The sequence below is a fragment of the Periplaneta americana genome, chromosome 17 (assembly GCF_040183065.1).
Source record: "Periplaneta americana isolate PAMFEO1 chromosome 17, P.americana_PAMFEO1_priV1, whole genome shotgun sequence".
Lineage (NCBI taxonomy): Eukaryota > Metazoa > Arthropoda > Insecta > Blattodea > Blattidae > Periplaneta > Periplaneta americana.
Window position 1 is genome coordinate 68,546,023 of NC_091133.1, and position 23,065 is coordinate 68,569,087.

The following is a 23,065-nucleotide window of genomic DNA, read 5'->3' on the forward strand; positions in this document are numbered from 1 at the left end:
ACGCTGATATAACCTCTGCAGTTGCGAGCGTCGTTAAATAAAACATAACATTTTATTTCTTTTAATCTTTATATACATTCTTCTAATCGTGTAATAGTCAACTAAATTCCACTCGAAATCTCTAGTGAGATTACGATAGACAAAACTTTGTTTAATTCCTACTACGATCATTTATTTGTATCTAGAATTTACTACATCTGTACTCTATGATATTAAATATTATTTGAATTTACAGTACATATTGTACACAAGTGGCGAACTTAGGAAACACATGCGTTCTAACTTCGCCAGTTGCATCCTCCTGTCTCTTTCGTTTTTGCACTATAAGGAGTACCTCATTCTTTACGAAACGTTTGTTTAAGATGCTCTTTAGTGTCAATATTAAAACGGAGTTTTTATACTTTCGAAATATGACTTCATCATAAATTTAAAAATAAATTTTCTTAAGGTGGCGAACTTAGGAATGCTTAACTTATATCTGTATTTATCTCTTGTCTTTTTTTCATTTTCATGTCTATAATTTTGTATTGTCTATCATAATTGGAACTTTACCCTTTTTAATGACAAAATTAATAAGCAAATAGATAAATAAAATTATAAATACATAGGCTAATAAAAACAAATAAATGAATAAATAAATAGACAAATACATCAGAACTTTATGACATAAGCACCGAAAAACTGACTATATTCTCTGTTGTCTGTATTTATATAAAGAACTATTACTGTGCTATCGAAGATAATTATATTACAGCAATGGACTTTGAATTCGACTGAGAAGCATATTTCGTCGTAATTTTCTTAGTGAACATTTATTCTTCCCCTTCCTGTAGTCGCAAGGGTTGGAACACATTCCCAGACAAGAACACAATTGGCAAAAAGGCTCCAGCAGAATGATTATTTTCTCACACTCGTAGAAAAGTGGCGGGGGTCTTGCGAAGCAAGTTATAAGAACTTGTTTAAGGTCAACAGCAACTCTGGAAACTTATTTCTAACTTAGCCGTCATCTCCCGCTGTAAGAGCTGTGAACACAACGGAACTAGACGACATGTGTAATGAATTTTCAAATAAAAAAGCCAGACGGGGAAGAAATATAATTCGGAGCAATAAATGTGAGTGTTACGTTTTGTGATTATAACGCACGCTGCTGTTCTTTTGTTGATTAAACTTTCAACATGTCCCCAGGACTCTATACACCATAAAGAACATAGCTTAAATTATTACACTAGGCAGGCTGTAGGGTACCGTAGTCGATTAGGAAAAGCATTCTAGTTTTACAGCGCGCAGTAGCGGAACAGTTCCGTATTTTAGAGTCCCAATATTGAATTAGCCGGATGGTTACAGAGTTGACTTTCAATATTAGACATGCGTGTTCAAATTCTATTAGGTCTAAGTGGAATTTTTGGCGCGGAAAAACCATGCTGAGGTAGATTTTATCGGGATATTACTCGCTGTGCTATCATACCTATCTTCTTTTTTATCGATGCAATAGCAATGGAAACCCTGTGTAACATTCACTGTACCTCTGGTGACCATTCCTTAAGATTTATATAAGCAAAGTTCTACGTATTAAGTTACCACCAGCATAATTTCCCCTTCGATAGCTCAGTGGTCAGATCTTCAGCCTATCAGACAGGCGGTCCGAATTCGAGTTCCCGTCAGGCCTTGGATTTTTCATTTCAAAAATCCGAGTGAAACTTGTGACAGACATGGTCGCAGTTTGGATTTTTTTTCTGGGTCCTCTCGTTTCTCCATATTAGGCATCAATATCATTCAGTCCGATTTTAATTCCGCAGTGTTCGTTATCAGCTTGAAATACTTTCGATGTATTATAAGCAGTAGCATGTGCTGCAGCCAGGATGTCAAAAGTAGGATAGCAATGACCAAGGAAGCTTTTAATAGAAAAAGGAACATCTTCTGCGGAAGTCTAAAAAAAGAACTAAGGAAGAGACTAGTGAAGTGTTTTGTGTTGTGTGTGGCCTTGTATGGGGCAGAAACATGGACATTACGACGAAGTGAAGAGAAACGAATAAAAGCATTTGAAATGTGGATATGGAGAAGAATGGAACGTCTGAAGTGGACAGACAGAATAAGAAATGAAGTTGTGTTGGAAAGAGTGAGTGAAGAAAGAATGATGCTGAAACTGATCAGAAAGAAAGAAAGGAATTTGTTGGGTCATTGGCTGAGAAGAAACTGCCTACTGAAGGATACACTGGAAGGAATGATGAACGGGAGAAGAGTTCGGAACAGAAGAAGATATCAGAAGATGGACGACATTAAGATATGTGGATCATATGCGGAGACTGAGAGGAAGGCAGAAAATAGGAAAGATTAAACAATGCCGGGTTTGCAGTGAAAGACCTGCCCATGGGCAGAACACTATGTATGTATGTATGTATGTATATATGTATGTATGTATGCATGCAATGCCTAAACACCGGCTGACGTCGCAAGAAAGAGGCTAGTGTAGGAAAGATTGCGGTTGCCTGCTTGAAACTTGTAGATGCAGTGAACCTCAGTGTAGTCAGTCTGTGTGTTTTGGGAATTCACCTAGCTCAAATATAAGCGCAATAGATCTTCTAGTCGCAGTGCTGGTTCTAGACATTATTGTAATTATTACTGTAATAGGTAAGGGTATTGTATTCAATTGGAGTCTGGCTGGAAGAAAGAGGAGACGTGCCTGAATTATTGTTATCATTATTATTATTATTATTATTATTATTATTATTAAGTCGGCCTGATTGGCGGAGTTGCCTTCTATGCCCGAGGTTGCGGGTTCGATCCCGGGCCAAGTCGATGGCATTTAAGTGTGCGTAAATGCGACAATCTCATGTGAGTAGATTTACTGGCATGTTAAAGAACTCCTGTGGGATAGAATTCCGGCACACCGGCGACGCTGATATAACCTCGGCAGTTGCGAGCGTCGTTAAATGAAACATAACATTTCATTATTAGTACTGTTCCCTCCCAAATACAGTACAATACAGAAGAAGCACGAGTTTCATTTGTCATCATTTTTCTAGTATGACCCCTTAAGAGACTGTAACGATTGTTACATTTTTATTTTCGAGAGCTGGGACATAAGTCATAAGTGGCCGAGTTCAGAACCACATCATATTTGTAACGTGATAGGTACAGTGCGATTATTTAGTCCTGACAGTCACCGGAGATGTGCGAGTGGGACAGGCGAGTCCATTTAGTTACGCCAAGGGGTGTTTGGTTTATTCACTCGCTTGCCTTTACCGACTACTCGCCCTTATCTCTACTCCGGAACTCTCCCCACTCCTCCGATTACTTCCCCTCTTTCGCGTCGCTGAGCTGTCAGGACTAAATAATCGGTCTGTAGGTATGGTGACTTACTATAACCAAAGTTTGAAAAAGAGAGTATATGGTTTCATAAAGTAATTAAAGTAAAATCTGGATTGCACGTAAATGGAAGGAAATTATTTAAATTACACGGAACTCAGAACTACGATTAAGGTTTCAATATAAGATAATTTTGAAATCACTAAGAGTTAGGAGTTAAGGGGTTAATTATACAGCATAATATCATAATGCTAGAGAGATAAAATATGTATTTTGTTGGTCTATTTAGTTTTTCCGATGTGTTTGTACACTGAAATAAAGTATAAAGTTGTTTTCGTAGCTGATCGAAAACTTTTGACCGGTAGAGTACATACATACATACATACATACATACATACATACATACATACATACATACATACATACATACATACATACATACTGTGACAGCGACGTGAGATTCGAACTCACGACCAGCGTCCCGCAAGAAAGCAGATCGCGCGGGCTTCACGGAGCACTAAGGAACGGCGCGCGGCGGAGAAAGGGGAAAGGGCCCACGCGACGAGGGGTGATCGCGCGCGCAGCTGCTTACTGAGGGAAGGGGGAACGGACCTTCCCGACTCTTCGAGAAGTCCGTCGAAGTGGAGATATCCAGATAATTCTCTGCACAGCTGTAGAAATTTCTCGCAACTATGATTTCGCTATAAAAGAAGAAACGCCAGCGAACTCGAGTAGTTTTTCAGTTGATTAGTCAGCCAGTCAGTGAGAAAGCCAGAGCAAGCAAGCCAGTCTTGTGTACCGGAGTTCGACTCGAGTGTGCGTCCGCAACTGTATCAGCATCCGAAGGCCTGAGTTTGAGTGCAGTGGACCGCAGCTGGAGGGACCTGAGTTCGAGTACAGTGAACTGTCTCTGAAGGTCTGTGGTTCGAGATACTGTGAACTCGAGTGACTGAGATAGAAAAACTGTGAACTGAGAACTGATAGTTCTGATTTGTAAATAGTGCTTTGTAAATATTAGTTAAGATTAACAGTTCATTTTTGTTCGTACTAGTCCAAGTAAATTGTCATTGTCGTCAGTGGAGTGCTATAACGAATACTGTGATGAGTGAAAATCCAATTGTTGACGAGAGCGTTTAAGGCGAATTGTAGAAAGGAATTATTGTTGGAAGAATAAAATCCTATTGTTGAGTTGAAAAAAAATTCACAATACATACATACATACATACATACATACATACATACATATTCTGAAATCCGTAGTTTTGCAAAAGTCTACGAACTTATGCCATGTAGCAATATATTATGTTGTACATATGCTACTTTTTATGTATGTTTATGTTTTGTATATTTTTATCTTTTGTTATTTGCCCTAGTATATTTTTATGAAATACGACAATAGTCACAGATTCAATAATTTAATATATATATATATATATATATATATATATATATATACACACATAATTATAATTTTCTTTAAAATAATGATGATGATGATGATGATAATAATAATAATAATAATAATAATAATAATAATAATAATAATGACAATGACAATACAGTAGTAATAATAAAGTGACTGATAACTTGAAATTTGTTTAGAAACCTTAATAAAAATAATGGACAAGAGATGAATTTTATTACCGAATTTGTTTTAATGTTCTTTTCTTTTATTTTTCTGCAGTACAGCGCCTGAAGATTTTCGGTCTATATCTGTATCTGGACATTGATAACCAAATAATTATTAGACATGCAGACAGTGGATCTCGTAATAAATAGGACTGAAATCCTAACGCCGGATCCGAACCCTGATCATTCAGCAAGTTCAAGCTCAAACTGCCTTCAGCGTTGCGTGCACAACGTCCGTTACATAAAATGTCTACCTATTGGTAATAGAGAGAAATAGAACGTGACAATGAGCGAATATAATCGGAAGAAGAGAGAGCAGTAGTGGCAGAGGCAGAATTAACGGCGACGGACGAAATTTCTGGGGTCAGTAGCAGCAGGACCGTGACTTGAATGACATTACAGCCGGGTGCAAGTAGGCGTCGCTAGGTAACAGCGAAATAATATTCCTCATTGTGTACAGTACGTACGTCTGCACGCATTGACTGCCCCGCATTGATTTACGACCCATTTGTAGCGCGCTCTCATTGCATGATAATCATTACACTACACATACATGATATGCACATTAATAATGCATTTAAAATAATCGACACTAACTTACTTAACATCATTACGGCGTACTGTCGCTCACTACGAGGGCAGATTGTAATCAGTAAATATTTATTCATTTTCATGTCATTTTCGCTCAAAGGAACTTCTGCTTTTAACTTTTTAGTTCCTGCGTATGTACAATAATAATAATAATAATAATAATAATAATAATAATAATAATAATAATAATAACAATAATAATAATAATAATAATAATAATAATAATATTTTATTGTTCAGTAAAGTATTCACAAATGAAAGAATGAGGTCAAATACGTATGTTATTATACAGAGTATACGCAATAATTATCATTACCAAAGTTATGCAAGAAGGAACCCCCTCCTATTGCCCTATCGAGTTATTTCGATATAGAGAACTTAGGGTCTGTGACTCCAGCTTAAGGAGATACGGGTTTAAACGTGTGAGAGAGAAGCCTGAAAAATATGCAGACGGTATACGTTTCGCTATAAATATTTGCATCGAAATTAACCAAGATCATCTAACTGAGCTATATCTTAACCTTATGCAGCATAGTGATTGTTCAGAAGAACCACAGTTTCAGTTCTTTCTCTACAACAAATAGCACAGATGTTCCACCATGCAACCACCTCTTAAGGATACATAGAGGTTCCATCTGTGTTGAACGTGCAAAATAGCACTACGCCTGAAGGATAAAGAATTGTTTTAAATTGTATCATCAAAAGTAATAAATGAATGGTGTATCTGAACAACATTAATAAATTATACATTTGTAAAACCATTGAAGTGTCACAGTATACTGTATTGGAATATCATATCAAAATCCTCACTTTGACATAGTAGTTGCTCAGAGTGACCATCATTTTTTTTTTAAATATGTGCAGAGTTAAAATTTTGAAGAAAAAAAATCTTAGAAGCTTCGTTATGAACCATGATATGAAAAAAAAATACAAAATTTTCTGGCCTTAATGCTGTAAAGGGTTATACCCGAACGTCTGACCGGCTACACTTAAAGTTCCTGCAAAGAGTCTTGTCTCAGTCACTAGGAAATGCCCTTAATTGACCGAGATATAATGTGGCTATAGCATGACGAGTCGATAACCACCTGGATGCTGCTAGATTTCCTGATCGCTAGGTTGGAAGAGGATGTCCTATCCCATGGCCCGTGAGATCACCTGATTTCAACCTGTCGATTTTTTCTCTGTGACTACTTAAAATCAATTTTTTATTAAAATCCCTATGGACATGAATTGGTTGCTAGAAAAACAAATGCCTACGATGTGATTCAAACCACGACAGGGATCTTCGGAAGTGTTCGGAAGAATCCAAAACGTCGCCATTGTAATGCTTATATCGATGTTTGCGACTGACAATTATGTTTCCAATAAAAACAACATTAAAATCGTAATAAGATCATAGTCACCCTCACACGACCATATCTCTTTAAGCTGACTTAACAGGCTCTCAGTTTTCTGTATCTGAGTACACAGTAGGGCACCTCCTCCTAATTTGGCACAGTTAATTAGATTCATCTTCTATACATGCACTACTCTACACTAGGTCCTATTGTTAATTGCAATTACTGACAATATTTTGACAAAATATACCGGCAGAAAGAATGATGAAAATATAACCTAATATGTAGGGCCTAAACTATGAATAAATAAAATTAAATGCACAAAGTGCTGGTTGGTGTAAAATATGTTCATTTGTCATATATTTAACAATATAATCATAAGCTTCTTCAATATGATATCTCGCTAATTTATTTCTACTCTTCTTACAGAAAGTGTTTCAGCGATATTGTTACAAACTTTTAGGGGTGGCAGAGGTGTTCAGTATGATTTGTTTAACTATGTCTAGAAATATTCTGTTTGACCTTGATATATGTAGTAAGTGTAGCCAGTTAGCATCGAACTCAAAGCCAACTTTCTGAGGTGTGGCTGCACATTATTATCTATTCCTGTAAACTTTAGTGAACTGTCATGAACGCGGTATGAGCTACCTGGGACCATAAATGTTATTTTGAGTGATAAGCCCTTGTAGCTTTCCTTCCTTTTCCATTCGTACTTCAATAATTTAAATATACAAAAATAAAAACAGCACAAAATTTAAATGGTTATATTCCAGTAGCTAATGATTTCACTTGACAGTTTAATTAGCAAGCAAATTTCACAGTCCTTGTAGACCGGGGAAGTACTGTAATATTTAATTTTTTGCCATTTATTAAACATTATATTTTATTTTTGTAAGGCAGTGCAAAATCGATCGTTTATCCCGAACTAAGCATTATGGTCTTACGAGTTCAGCAGGTCAAGTCGTTTGTTGTGCTATCATCACCTGTTTTCTTACGTTTTGAGTTCTCATTTTGTAAACAATGGGCCTGTTAACGAACGAAGACAAGATTTTCATAAACATTTGCACCAATATGATAATTTATCTGCCCCTCAAATTGTAAGGAACTATGCTCAGCGAGAATGGTCTGTTTCAAGTGTAAAACGACTGATTAGCAAGATACGGACATGATATCCCTCCCGAGGGATTATTACGTGAAAGATTCCATTTCTCAGATTCTCTTATGGTTTCCGCTGGAGTTTCAAACGAGATCTTAACACTATGGACTATTTTGTATGGAGTCAACTACAAAAAGCAGTTTACTACAAAACAAGAATTCGTAATATTGAACATTTAAGACAATGTCTTCTTGAATGTTGGGACCGGCTTGACAAAAGACAGATATCCAGTGCTATTGGACAATGGAGAAGACGCCTACAAATGGTTGTGCGGGAAAATTACTGTCACATAGAGCATAATTTTTAATTTTCCAACATTCAGTTTCTGCATTTTGAAGTAATAAATTGTCTTCAAAAACCACATTTTTCGCATCATTGTGTATTGACCTCCATACGATTTTAATTGTGCCTCAAAATAACATAATAAAAGTCTGTCATCTTTAAAGTCTACTCTTTTCAACAGTGTATTTCTTATAAATTAATGTTATGTATTTCCGAAAATAAAGTATCTCTAATTTTGTGCCTTTTTTTGCCCACTGTGTATATTAGTAAGTATAATATGAATCATTCCGCGAAGACTAAGTTATTGTCGGTACGTAATCCTTAACCCAAATAAGCCTAAAACATATAAGAAGGAGCAGTAACATTTAAACTTAGATGAGGTTGCAGTGCACTAGCCTTGTGTTCGATGACAGTTGGATATCGAAATGTACACTGTAAAAAGTTCCATAACTATTCGAGTGAACTCTGTAATGTTTTCAGATATTACCATGGCAACATAAAAACTTACATTAAAGAAACCAAATTATTTACGACATTCCTTTAATCGCTTTATGAAGAAGAGCTCTGGTTTATCAATATACTAAAGAAAGCAACTTGACTACACACTTTGTAGCTTGTAACTATCAAAGGAAATGTTTCCGGATATGGGTTCCTGTATGAATATTGTTCACACTGATCACGTCTGCCATTCTTTAAAGTTTACAATAAATACACTGAAACGCGCTAAACATAATTTACAAGCTGCTATATTTTCTGTTGAGTTGTTATGCATATAAATTTGTTGTTATATTATATATAGCTTTATTTTAATATCTTTTGAGCTATGGCTGGTTAAGTGCAATGCAGTCTCTCCACGTTGTATAATAGCCCCACGGATATCATAAATTCTTGGTAATGTAAATACAACTTCGACGATGTGAAATATTGTTTTGAGAATGTACAGGTGTACAGTATGAAGGATCATTTTAAATTTATAAATATTTGTATACTTGAGTCATTAAACTTCAATCTACACTGTGTTCCATAATATCTGACAGGAGACGTTAACATTGCCTAAAGTGGTAGGGAGGCGGATAAATGTTTAACAACCAATGGTATAGGTCACATCCCACGCTTATCTTAAAGTTGGGCGGTCTGAAGCGTTCTATCTAAACCCAACGTCAAGATAAATCTAGACTGTGACTTTTGTCATTGGTTGTTTAGCAATTATCCGCCTCCCTAACTCTGCCGGCAATGTTTACGTCTCCTGTCGGACATTATGGAACGTAGTAAGGTAAGTATGCAATGGCTGTTTACTGTAAAATAAAAAGGTTCTGAAAATGTTGCTTATAGGTTTCACTTAATACGCATTTCCCCACATGCTATAGGCGGTTAATTAAATAGAACTAAGCTTAGATCATTCTAGTTATATTATCAAAGCCATATTTAACCAGATTTCTCAATATAAAAGTACAAAGAACAAAATGCAGAAGGAAAATATTGTGATGGTGCAAAAATCTATATCAAAATTTTCATGTACTGTAATTAGACTTCTCAATATCCCTGATGTAGAAAATGCAGTTATGAGTACTATGGCGTCTATTGTCTGCCTGTCTTTCTTTTTGTGTAAGTCAATTTCTTAAATTCCTGGTCCACTTGTAGATTATATACTAACCAATTTTAAAAAAATAGTAATAATAATAATAATAATAATAATAATAATAATAATAATAATAATAAAATATAACCAATTAATAATGCAAATTTCTTTTTTTTTAATTAACAATGTGCAATGACAAACCAGTTCAAACCAAGGTGAAATACTTAATTTTTCATGTGCTGTTTCAACGTAGAAACGGTAGAATTTGCAATGGAGGAAATACTACTGTAGATAAATTTTCATCCATACAATAATTTTTATGGGTTGTGATTAGCGCCTAATTTTTACCGTACCCAAAACAGAAATATCATAACAAGCCAAAATATGTTTGTTCTAAATATGAATTTCACGCAATATTAGCCTATATTTATATTCTTCATAGATTGGCAGCAATCAGCATTTACAATATTGGTTTAGCGAAGATCAGGGTTTCATTCATTGAAGTATTCTTACTATGTAAAAGAAGATGGAAAAGTGGTTTCAATACAAATTCGAAAAAGAAGAGACTAGTTTAAAAAATTGATCTCAAAATTAAAAAAATATATGTATATATATAGTTTTTTAAATATTGACACGCCGTAAAATATTTGTTAAAAATATAGAACACAAACTGCATCACATTTTTAGAGACGAAAAAACATGTGTTTAATTTTTTAGGTTTATTGATTCAACTGTGAAAATTTCAGAATGCCGATTTAAATACCATGCCAGTTTTTAATAAAAATACCTCACCGGAACATAGGAGCTCAGCAGGTAGGCTATCCCGTCCTACAAAATGTCGTCATTGCCGCGTGATGTTGTTTACACTGTTTCTCGGGAGCGCTGCAACCGCCACGCTTGGCAAGCGATTTTCAACAGTCACAACAAAAATTAATAAATTTATTAATTTAATTATTTATAGATTTTTTGAGATACTGTCATAAAACTTGGGAGACAGATTAAGGGGTTAGGTACAGCTTACAGCAGTAAAAGTTTTGGAAATATTCAACATTTTTTTCTCCATTACTATGTCTTTGTAAAACAGTGAAAATTAGTATATGTAAAACATGTTCTTCTGCTATACGAAAAAAATATTTTTACGATTAAAAATATATTTATATATATATTTTTTTATTCAAAAATATATTTATATATATATTTTTTAATTCAAAACTCTGTCAGTTCATTGTGCAGTGATAAAGCTTTTCCCTCATAACTCATAAACTTTTTAACTTTTTCATGTTCTTTCTCTTTTATTTTATTGCTGAAACTCATGTTTACAATATCATGCTCTTTGAACTGCATTCCTTAATAAATAATATTTTTTTTTTATTTTGTGTTACAAGAAAATATAATATTTTACCATTTTTAAAATCAATTTATTTTTTATCAGACAATCTATCAAAATGTAGAGACGTGATTTTGCAACATATTGTAGATATGACATGCATAAATATACAGAAAAATTTCATTGCCGAATGTTGGATAGTTTTTGAGTTATGAGGAAAACGCTTCATCACTACACAGTGAACTGCCAACATTTTTAATTTTGAAAAAAAAAAATTGTTTTTAAATCGTAAAAATATTTTATCATATAACAAAATGGCAGTCTTTTACACATACTAATTTTCATTATTGTACAAGATACAATAATGGAGGAAAAAAATGTTGAATATTTCCAAAAGTTTACTGCTGTATGCTTACCTAACCCCTTAAGAATAGGCCTAAGATTTTTTTCAATACGAATGAAATTCGCATGAATTTAAATTGCTGTATCGGATATATAAAGTACTTCTTTTTTGAGTGGGATGTTTTTATGAACATCCCTTAATATTATTCGAATTAATCTTTAAGATATTAAAATATGATTGTTCATGTTTACAATGACTTCTCTTTAGTTTCGATGACACTTCATATAGGCCTAGTGTGTCTAGAATATTTTAAATTATGGATAACATGTAACTGCCACTCATTTTTCAGCCATTTGTATGACTAAAATATTAATGAAATGGCGGTCATAGTTGGCACTTTAATTTATTTTTATAATAGCATTATTATATTTAAAGCCCCCCCCCCCAAAATGACATCACTGTCATATTCTTAAAATTTTGTATGGAATGACTCTTTTATCATTCCAAATGTGTAGCTACAGTACAATTGAAGACTTCCCTGAATAGGGATGTAACCAACAAAACAGTAATTGATTTTTCGGGGAGAGGAAAATAATTTCAGGGATATTACTTCATTAGGCCTATATTTACTATCATAGACATAGGATATTTGTCTAAACAAGGATACAAGATTATTCAGCCACTGAACACAATAATTTATTGTTATAAATAAATGCTTTAAAATTACTTTTTCCACGTACATCACATGCTTCAAGAATGTGATGTTACATCCTTCTTCCAGGAATGTCTTCAATTATACATAGTGAATAGCTACAGTATCACTCTTGTTCTTATAAAAGTGTGACGCAAACGGACTGTAGAGTAAAGCTTTTATAAGTTGAATAAGGCAGTGATTATGTTTATGGATGTAGCAATAACAACAACAACAATAATAATAATAATAACAATAATAATAATAATAATAATAATAATAATAATAATAATAATAATAATAATAAGGGAAATAAAATGAAGGCGATGTTGTTGTTAGGATGTGCAAGAATAATTTCACGCTACAGATTTAAAGATATGAACTCAGATCCTTTGGATTGAAAGGAAACGGAGGTCGCCAGAAGACAAAAGTATCTCTCTCCGTCTTTGTCACAACATGGTATTACTTCTTAAATTGAGCAGAGGTAGAACTTTTCCCATTAAATGTAGTGTAAAAAAATAACACGTTATTCCACTTTGCACAGCTTGCTGGAAGGTCCGCCGCTCCCTGAGACGGCGGACTCAAGAAATTATAGAATTGCTTTTCAGCGAGTGCACACAGAAACTTAGTTATAAATTCTGCACTATTTGAGACAAAGTTATTCATGACGATTACAAACACTCCTGGGGAGTTCGCATTTCTGCAAAGAGTTTCATGTTCTTTCTCACATCCACAGAATCTAAAAACTTAATTTTGTCCATTTGGTTACTAAGCTGCAACAGAATTATCGACGATGAAATGATCGTCAATTGTTTATTCATTTATTATTAATGATAACGGCCGCAGTATACATAAAGCTCATGACTTAGGTTTAAGGGGACTCGGCTGTTGAAACATGGTACAGGGACATCATTTTATTTTTACTTCAATTTTTATTGTACCTGAGTTTTTGAATGTACTTCACTCCCATCCCTCTACTAGTAAACTTCCAATGCAGTCAAATTCGCTTTACGATCATAGTAAATAGTACTGAATTAGTGAGTATAGTATGTTCCAGAAATATGTTCGCGTTTTCCAGTGACGAAAGAACTTTCAATATTTAATCATATTTTCGCACAGGCACTGTCGTCCGTTTGCCTACGTCGCATCCCAGGTTCCCTCACCCGCTTCTGCTCGGCCCTCTGTAAAGGCTAGTGGGTGGCTGTCTTGTCTTTTTTCTGAAAACATTAATTTCTGTTAGGAATTGAACGTTTACGTAATATTATACAACTGTTAAATTTAACTTAAATAAAAGGGTCACGTTAAGTAATTAACTGCCACGTGATTCCCCTCTTTGTACGATCCTGCGACAAAACCACTTGGAAGGACAGTAGATAGCATGTCTGAGTAATTTTATCTTTTCGGATTGGGCAGTAGTGAAGATTGAAGTTACGGTACGTAAGGTACTTTTTTATAGAGTATGTACAGAATTATTTCAACATGAGTTACTAGTATGAAGGACGAAACTAGTAATTGGAATTAGGTACAATAGTGTAATAGGACTGATTGTCTGCACAAGTTGCAGTGTCCAGTCGATCAGTCCTAGTGAAATGGAGGAGCACACGAGAGCGGAATAAGCAGACCTGATTTTCGAATACGGATGAGCCAATGGGAACAGTAGACAAGCTTAAAGATTGTATCGGTCAAGTACCCACGTAGGAGACATCCAGCCCATACCATTTTTCCACGACTGTTCCAAAAGTTAAGGGAAGGAGGGCTCGTGTTGCCAAATTACAATTCCATTTCCACACAACTATTTTTGCTTATATCTTTCAACTCAGTCATTTCCGGACCATGGTTCCTTATCTCAAATTGATACATGTGCCCTTCGCCATCATCCATGAACGTTTGTAACACCAATTCGGAAACACTCTGTATATTATTTGTGCACCGTTGACGTTTTATTCATGATTCAAAACTAGACCTCTTAGACTATACACAATGTTATCTAGATATAGCTATTAAGAAGATCTGGCGATCCGTCTATAGCAGCGTTTCTCAAACTATGGTCCGCGGACCATCTCTGGTCCTCGAGGTCTGCCCTTGTGGTCCTTCAAAAAAGACAGAAGAATAAATAAAATTCAAACGAATTGCATAGGCTATTTCACTATAGCTTAAAATCTCAGAGTTTGGAAATGACACATGGCAATCGAATTTCACTTTTTCTGCCAGTACAGACATTTTATGAAATTATTACCCTATCCGTCTACCGACTTCCCACTCTACTCTCAGCAACAAAAGAGGGATTTAAAGCACTATACACGTGGTGTTTTTCGACATCTTTTCCCTGCACATCTGGCGCCGCGCCTGTAACCCAGCCAGGAACCACCCGAATTCATAACAGAGGACCAAAGTACCGAACTTTAATTCAATTTTAAAATGTAAGTATACTGGTATTAAAATATGCTACGAAAATGATGAATTTGCTTTCGAAGGGAACAAGAGTAAGGTGGTCCGCGGAACTGTTCTGACTTTAAAAAGTGGTCCCCACTTCAAAAAAGTTTGAGAAACGCTGGTCTATAGCTATTAGTTTGGAAATATTTATTATTATTTTCTTTAGAAAGGATTACGACATTAAAACACTTTAATGCTGTAAATATTTAATTTACAAGTGAGATGTAGAGAATGAATGAACGAATTTACTTTTTGTACTGTGGAACATGTATCATCATCATCGTCATAATAATAATAATAATAATAATAATAATAATAATAATAATAATAATAATAATAACAATCAGGCTTCCATCTACTTTACTCCGTTCTCATTTAATGCTATAAAATAATTAATAGCAGTGTATTAACTGCGCTGTTATATGGCTTTGCTAGAATAGATTACCGGGAAACGTAGTATGAATCCGAGGATTCGTCATGGGTTTGACTGACATTCTTTTTACAGTAGAGGAAAATCTCAACCAAGTTTTTTTATACTTTGTATGTCTCATTTATTTTGACCTGCTGTTCACATTTTATTATGCTTTTTCTTTTCTTTCTATATGTTATATATTATGTCTGATTTCTACTTACTTGTTGTTTACATTTTATAATTATTATCTTATTCAGTTTTGTGTGTTAAATTGTAATGTACTTTGTAAATTTGTAGTGTTTTTGTAACGCAGTTTTACTGCTGGTTGAGTGTTAGAGAAGGCCGTATGGCCTTAACTCTGCCATGTTAAATAAATCATTATTATTATTATTATTATTATTATTATTATTATTGTTATTAATAATATTATTATTATTATTAATCAGATCGACCTGGATTCGAGCTCACGCCCTAGCACAGTCTCGAAGCACGAGTCTCGTCCGCTAACCCATAAAGCTGATGTATGTGTTTTTAGACACTGGATGGAATACCATTGACATTGGCCCAGCACATCGAACAGACAGAAGATCATAACAACAGACCAACATTCCTACCTAAACAGAACTCTTACGATGATTATTATTAGAGGAGAAGAATTCGCTCCGACGCCGGGGATCGAATCCGGGTCCTCGGTTCTACATATCAAGTGCTTTAATCACTGAGCTACGCCGAAGTTCAATCCACAGCACCGGATCGAATCCTTCTCCTCTAGTGTTTTTTTCCCTTTGTGGCCTTAAAAAGATCACGCACGTACACATACTAGAGGAGAGGGATTCGATCCGGTGCTGTGGATTGAACTTCGGCGTAGCTCAGTGGTACGTAGAACCAAGAACCCGGGTTCGAGCCCCGGCGCCGGAGAGAATTTTTCTCCTCTAATAATCATTGTTACCATAACAGATATATTCTGTAGGACCAAAAATTAATCTTTACGTAAGAACCTCAATTATTGCGATTTCCACATTGTTTTAAACGTATCATTTACTCGCGGTACAATAGGAACAATTTTCCTTTAAAGAATAACAAAAAATTTAACACAGCATCCAGTACATATGAACCAGAATGAGTTCATATTTGTAAGGCTATTCTCTTTCATTGAAACGTAATTATGCCAATGTAACTGGTGTTAGCTATGTAATTTTAGTTTCGGCTACAGACAGGTCCACACAATGCGTAACAATGCATTGATTAGCAAGTAAAAAACAAGTATAACGCATATGACTGGTAAACATAATGAAAAATACCTTCTTGTTTTAATGAAATCGGAACTTGCATTGGTTTTTTCACACACACACCACCATACAACCACGGAGTGTTCGTTGCCGATATTGGTGGCGGAGTTGGATTCACTCTATAACCTGACGGTTGCTACAAAAACAAAAAAAACCTCCCAGATCAAACTAAACAAAGATATCTAAATCATTAAACCCTTTTTAACAGATTTTAAAATTTTACTTCACTGGGACTCAAGTGATCTCAGAATATAATACTCAAAGAATTTTGGTTACATTTTCAGAATGTATAGGATGTAACTAAAAGGCACGCCAAAAAGTTATAGAAACATTCCTCACGTCTAGAGGAAGAAAATATACATGTATTATATGAACATGGGTCCGAAACGCTTTATTTCCTAGTTAAATCTCTCTCTCCCTTTTTTTTTACAACTCTGTTTACATTATATGATGCGCAAGCTATATCTTTTTTTTTTTAATTTAAGTCGCGACATGACGTAGCGCTGCGATCGGGAAAACAACTAAATATCATTTAGCGTGGTAGGCCTGTTGCTATGGTAACAATGGTCGAGTTGCCAAAGTTACCGTTCCCACGTGGCGAGTGCTTAATAGCTCTCTTGGCGACATTTATTGTGCAAACAATGTTAGTATTGATACATTTCGTCTTTCATTCTCTGTCGATTTTTATATTGTTTTTTTTTTACCTTCGCATCAATTGTCAATTATTAATGTTTTAACGTCAACCATCTAACGTCCATTGCTAGCTCCCATCAGCTGACGGCGTGGTAGTCCATATTGGCAACATAGTGTTGTAGTTCCAAGCTCGGCCGCTTAAGTGCCATGTCCCATCTTTAAAAAAAAACAGGTATAGTATCTTTCTTGTGTGGAATGCCATCACAATCATCGTGTGCTTTGCACGTTCGGCGCAATGGATATCTAGAGAATATAAAGTCACACAAGGTCACATGCTATTTAACTTTCCATATGATTGGCCCTCCTCTGATTGAGGTTCTGGCTGATCAGTACATCTATTATCAGACAGTTCATATTACTTGACGATGGGGGAAGTCGGGGGAATGTGGGCACCTTAGTACTATTCCGTGTACAATATCTCTAGGTTTTTTCTAATAATTAATTTTACAGCTGGGATATGTTTCTTAAGAATTTAGCTATATTATATAAGAATTCTGACTGCTTATTCCTAAACGTATGCAAGTAAAACTGCAAAATGCAAGTTAATGTGTTTTGCCCATATTCCCCCGAGTGTGGGGGTAAAATGGGCATTAACGATGTGAATCACAATCAACTGAAAGAAGTGAAAAATCACTTAAAACACTTCAAAATATAACTGTATTAACTATATTGTATATGCAATTTGTGATGGTTACTGCGTAAGGCATTTGGCAGTTGACGTGACTCTTTGGCGATGAATGACGTTTGGAGATTCTAAGACATTTGAATCAGTGGAAGGAATTGTATGAATTGTAGGTTTTTCACCTGATGCTGCAGTGCCAATGTAAACATAATCAGGATGACACTCATGTGCAGTGGAAAAGGGCCTGAACCTCGGAAGGCATTTACAGCCAGACATACATTAACACATCTGTTTCATGCTTCTTAGACAATGGAAGCAAACTCGACCTTCGTAAAAAGTCTCCTATGTTGCCTGAATAAAGCTGTAGCACCGCTGTTGTAAGCTTTCTTCAGAGGACCAAACAGACCCCTAATCTGCTGATTGAAGCCAGCCCTGTGGTGTGTGGAGGAAAACAAAACATGCATAATCCGTTTTCTACTGCAAAGTTAAGAGTGTCAGGATTACAACTACGTGAGTCACGTCCACCTATCAAAATTGCAGGTGCACACTTACTGATGTTGAAATAAACAACGAAGTTCTTGATTAATAAGAAAAATATACGAGGTGTGAGCATTAAATTACGAGATTGTATCTGCTGTGGGCGAAGGGATCGCGTGATTGACACGCGTGCGCAGCAGTGACACTAAACGACCTTGAAGAGACACGACACAAAGTTTCGAAGCGCTATATTGATTGAGACCTGTGTTACACAAGGTTTTGTTAGCACGTGCATCCGCGCATTTGCGAAATCACGATGGACTCGAAACTGGAGCAGAGAGCCAACGTCAAGATCTTTGGGAAATCGGCAACCGTAACCCATGGAATGTTGAAGCAAGCCTACGGGAACGAAGCTAGCGACGTGTTTTCAGTGGCATTCGCGTTTCAGAAATGGCAGAACATCGCTAAAGGACGACGAGAGGCCAGGTCGACCACACATGTGCAACACTGCCGAAAATGTCGAAAAAATTCGACAAATTGCGTATAATGATCTTCATGTCCATTTTGAATATGAACGACCACAACTCTGGACAAAAAGCAACGAGGACACTGCGCCAGCTCACAGAGCTCTCGCAACACTCCAGTTTTGCACCCGTAACAAGATAGTCGTCGTTCCTCACCCCCTTATTCACCAGCTTTGGACACCTGCGACTTTTTTTTTTTTTTGTTTCCGAAGGTGAAATTCAAGCTGAAGAGTCAAGATCCAACGCGAATCGCAGAAGGTGCTTGACAGGCTTCAAGAACGAGACTTCCAGGAGGCATTCTAAAAATGGCAGACACATTGGGATCACTGTATAGTTGCCCAAGTAGACTACCTTGAAGAGGATGGCAGCCAAATTTAAATGAGATAATTTTATTTCCACTTATGGGACAGGACTCGGAATTTAATGATCACACTTCGTATCTCCGTTAATGTAGGCAGACTGCTTGTTGAAGTACACCTTACTGACAGCAGGCAGCTCTTCTTTCAGTCTTATTGTCCTCATTTCTTTTATAATGATACTTGGAGGAAAGTAGTTCCCTGCTGCATTGAAGCCGGCCACAAGGTAATGGTTTCTCCTTATCTCTAGGGTAAATACAATGCACCACTTTGTGTTCTTTGGGTGCAATGACATCTTTCGCTCTTGTAATCATTTGTAGGCTATTTTCATCAAGATTGAAGAGTCATTTTATGAAGTGTAAAGCTTGCCCATATTCCCCCGAACATTAGCGCCCATATTACCCCGACATGTACGATTTACTTTCAACAGTTGGCTCTACCGTAAACTATTCACAAAACAATGTCTGACGCAATAGAACGGCAGTTCAAGATGTGTATTCTGTATGTATACTACTAGATTTTAAACATTTTCTAAAGTTCATGTGTAATCTAAAGTTCATGTGTAAGTCAATACTCACGTTTTATATGGCTATTTTAACAACAATACGAGACAATACTGCACAGCGCGCTTCCCACAGCAACCATTACGATACTCTTACTTTATATTAACCGTTATTAGCGAAGAAACATAATTCATTGCAAGAGTTTCGACATGAAAACGTAATATTGCCCATATTTCCCACGTGCCCATATTCCCCCGAATTCCCCTATATTGTGTCAGAGGAAGAATTATTTGTATACATCTGAAGTCTGATTAGTTTAAAATGTAGTTAATCGACGACATACACAATGGAGGGGGAAAGGAACTGGCCACCCTACCCCTTTATCTCCTGGCCTAGTTGCCTCATAAGTGATGCATTATTGTACAGTAGTGGCAAAAAAACCGGACCGACCCTTGTAGCTGATTTCAGAGCCTTGTTCACTCCAGAGCACGATAGACTGGTAACTAAGACTTTCGTGGTTCGAATCCCGCCTGGGAAGGAAACTTTTTTGTTCCTTATTCAAATTTATTCCCAATATTTATTGATTGCTGGTAAAATTCATGTTCTGGGAATAATAATTAAGTAGTAAAATATCGCTGCAATCGAAAAGTATTGGGAATAAATTTGAATAAGGAACGAAAAAAAGTTTCCTTCCCACGCAGGATTCGAACCACGAAAGTCTTAGTTACCAGTCTATCGTGCTCTGGACTGAACAAGGCTCTGAAATCAGCTACAAGGGTCGGTCCGGTTTTTTTTTTTGCCACTACTGTACATGGATGGCTCGTATGGGGAGGAATAGGCTGCAGCTTGGTTACATTCTCCAGCTATCCACTGCGCTGTCTACTACATCCCATACCAGAACACTGACCATTAGGACTGTGGCAGAAAACGCACAGATAGATATGAGGGGGTCAAAAGCAAAGGTGTATAAGTGACACTTCTAAGAAAGTGAGTTAAGTGCATCCAGGGCAAGCTAAAACATTCAAAATGTTAGTGGCAAAGGGACACATTTTTTAACCACACCACACACTAAAACTGAAATAAAAATTTTCACGGAATTTACAAAATCTTAAGTAGGCCTACTCGTACTTTCAATCACATTTTCTCACAAATAACTTAAGTGCACTTATACCACTTTGCTTCTGACCTCCTCACATGTATGTACAGTAGTGGCAAAAAAACCGGACCGACGGAGTAAACGAAGTCCCCGAAATGAGCCATTGCGCATGCCACGCCCTCATTCACAAGATGGCGAGTAATCTATTGAAATTGTTGTTGTTTCGACTGCTGACGTAGCCCATTTCAAAAGCCATTAGAAAATAAGCTGGTAGAATAAATATTCTGGAAATAATAATTTAATTAAGCAGCAAAATATCGCTCCAATCGAAAAGTATTGGAAATAAATTTGAATAAGGAAAGAAAAAAAATCCTTCCCAGGCAGGATTCGAACCACGAAAGTCTTAGTTACTAGTCTATCGTGGAGTGAACAAGGCTCTGAAATCAGCTACAAGGGTCGGTCTGTTTTTTTTTGCCACTACTGTACATTACGAAATAAAAGATAGCATGTCAAAGTAAAATTTGCAAGTGTCTTAAATTTAATGCTCAAAAATGTCTTCAGCAATAATATATTAATCCCCTTCTGATCAACGGTTAACCTCAACGACATTTTTCTTAAGTATCTTAGGATCTAATGTCTTAATATTAAGAGTTTTATAGGAAATCTAGAATTTGGTCGCACCTGTATTCATAGACTGGTAACATAAATGACGAACACTGTCCTTAGTGACATTACCCACAATATACACTTTTCCCTGTTCTGACACATGCAGAAGTACTAATCTAGCACTGTAATATTAATGCGGTTTGCTATTATCCGTGATAGGTTTCGAAAAGTATCTCCTCGGATAAGAGAGGATTACTGTACATACATCGCATTGGCTTCCGGATGCGCTGATGTATCGGATTACTTCGGATTATTTCGCAGACTTCTACAGTACGTTTACGAAGACTCCTTACATCTTGTACCAGGCTGCATACACAAGCGATTTTAAATACTCCCAAAAATAAACATATGATAAGTTTAGATCAGGAGTGCATGGAGTGAAGGATTTGGTCCATCTCTACCTATTAAGCAGTCGCGGAAATTTTTAATGAAAAACCGACCAACACAGACACTGAAATGAGCAGGAGCTACATCGTGCATGAAATGCATGTTGTGTTGTATCGGTAATGGGCCATTCTTTAAATACAACAGCAAATTGTTCTTCAAGAACTCTTTGTATCTTCTTCAGTCGATGTTGTAGGAAAGAGCTCTAGCAAGGAAATCAAGTGTTTGTATAACATATTTTCATCCTCTAAATGTGAGGAAGGTTTTCTCCAAAATTTTCACTTAATGTAGGCCTATTCATCGACTCTTAGGACAAAAATTGATATTTTTTCCCTTCATGTTTTTCAAACTTTGGTGACAAAATTCTTTAGTGTAAACTAAGCAATTAATATAATTCAAACTTGAAAATCGAATATGATCGCTCACGAATTTTTTTTAACTTCATAAAATTTTGGACCGGCATATCTCCATTAGAAATTGACACAGGGTAAACCTTCCTTCACGAAAATGATCCCCTACTTATGGAGAATATTACAAGCTAAAATTATTGATTTATCTTGAACCATTCAAAAGATATGCCACATTATATAGGCACTTTAGAAAAAACTATATATACATATATTTGTACATTTACGGGATAAAAATAATAATTTTAGTTTACAACATAGCTACAATTTTAAGTTTCAATTTAGTACTCCAATGAAGTCTTTCTGTCCAATTGAAAGTCTATTTTTGTCCGTTGGAAGGATAATAAATGTCGGAAAATGTGAAATATGAGAAAACAGAGAGTAAAGATGCCATAAGAAAGTTTAGTGCGCCTATATTATAAATGCTCAAATACTTATCAATTATTGAGGTAATGGATACAAGTTATATATTTTTCAAAACTAGAAGAAATGAGCTTCCAGTTGAGCCAAAAACATTATTTTCCAAATGTTGAAGAAATCTGAAATAGGACAAAGAGACACTGATGATGGAGTAAGGTATAGAAAGTATAGTGCGCTTAGGCCTATATTATAAATGCCCAAATAATTATGAAATTATTAAGATAATGGGTACAAGTTACATATTTTTGAAAACTAGAAGAAATGTGCTTCTAGATGAGGAAGGAAACATTATTGACCAAATTTTGAACAAATCTGACATTTCTAGAGTCGATGAATACCTTAACTTGTAGTTATACTCTGTATAAAGTTTTAATTTTAATCACTTTCTTAACGATGCTGTATCAACTATTGAATAATATACTGTCGATGAAATTGGTAATAGTGAGATGGTATTTTGTGAGATGAGGCCGAGGATTCGTCATATGGTGACTTAACATTCGCCTTATTGTTGGTGAAAATCTCAGGAAAAACCAAACCAAGTA

General features: G+C 35.8%; 2 protein-coding genes across 5 annotated transcripts in view; one reads left to right on the forward strand and one right to left on the reverse strand.

Moving 5' to 3' along the window:
* Window positions 1–4,159, forward strand: part of LOC138693156 (uncharacterized) — a 297,205-nt gene extending 293,046 nt beyond the window's left edge. The window contains exon 2 of the mRNA XM_069816846.1: window positions 4,042–4,159. The gene's annotated coding sequence lies outside the window, so the exon portion shown is untranslated. The remainder of the gene's footprint in view (window positions 1–4,041) is intronic.
* The window catches only part of LOC138693158 (lachesin-like), a 1,789,721-nt gene that overhangs the window by 1,071,057 nt on the left and 695,599 nt on the right, over window positions 1–23,065 (reverse strand). The gene's annotated exons all lie outside the window — the stretch shown is intronic.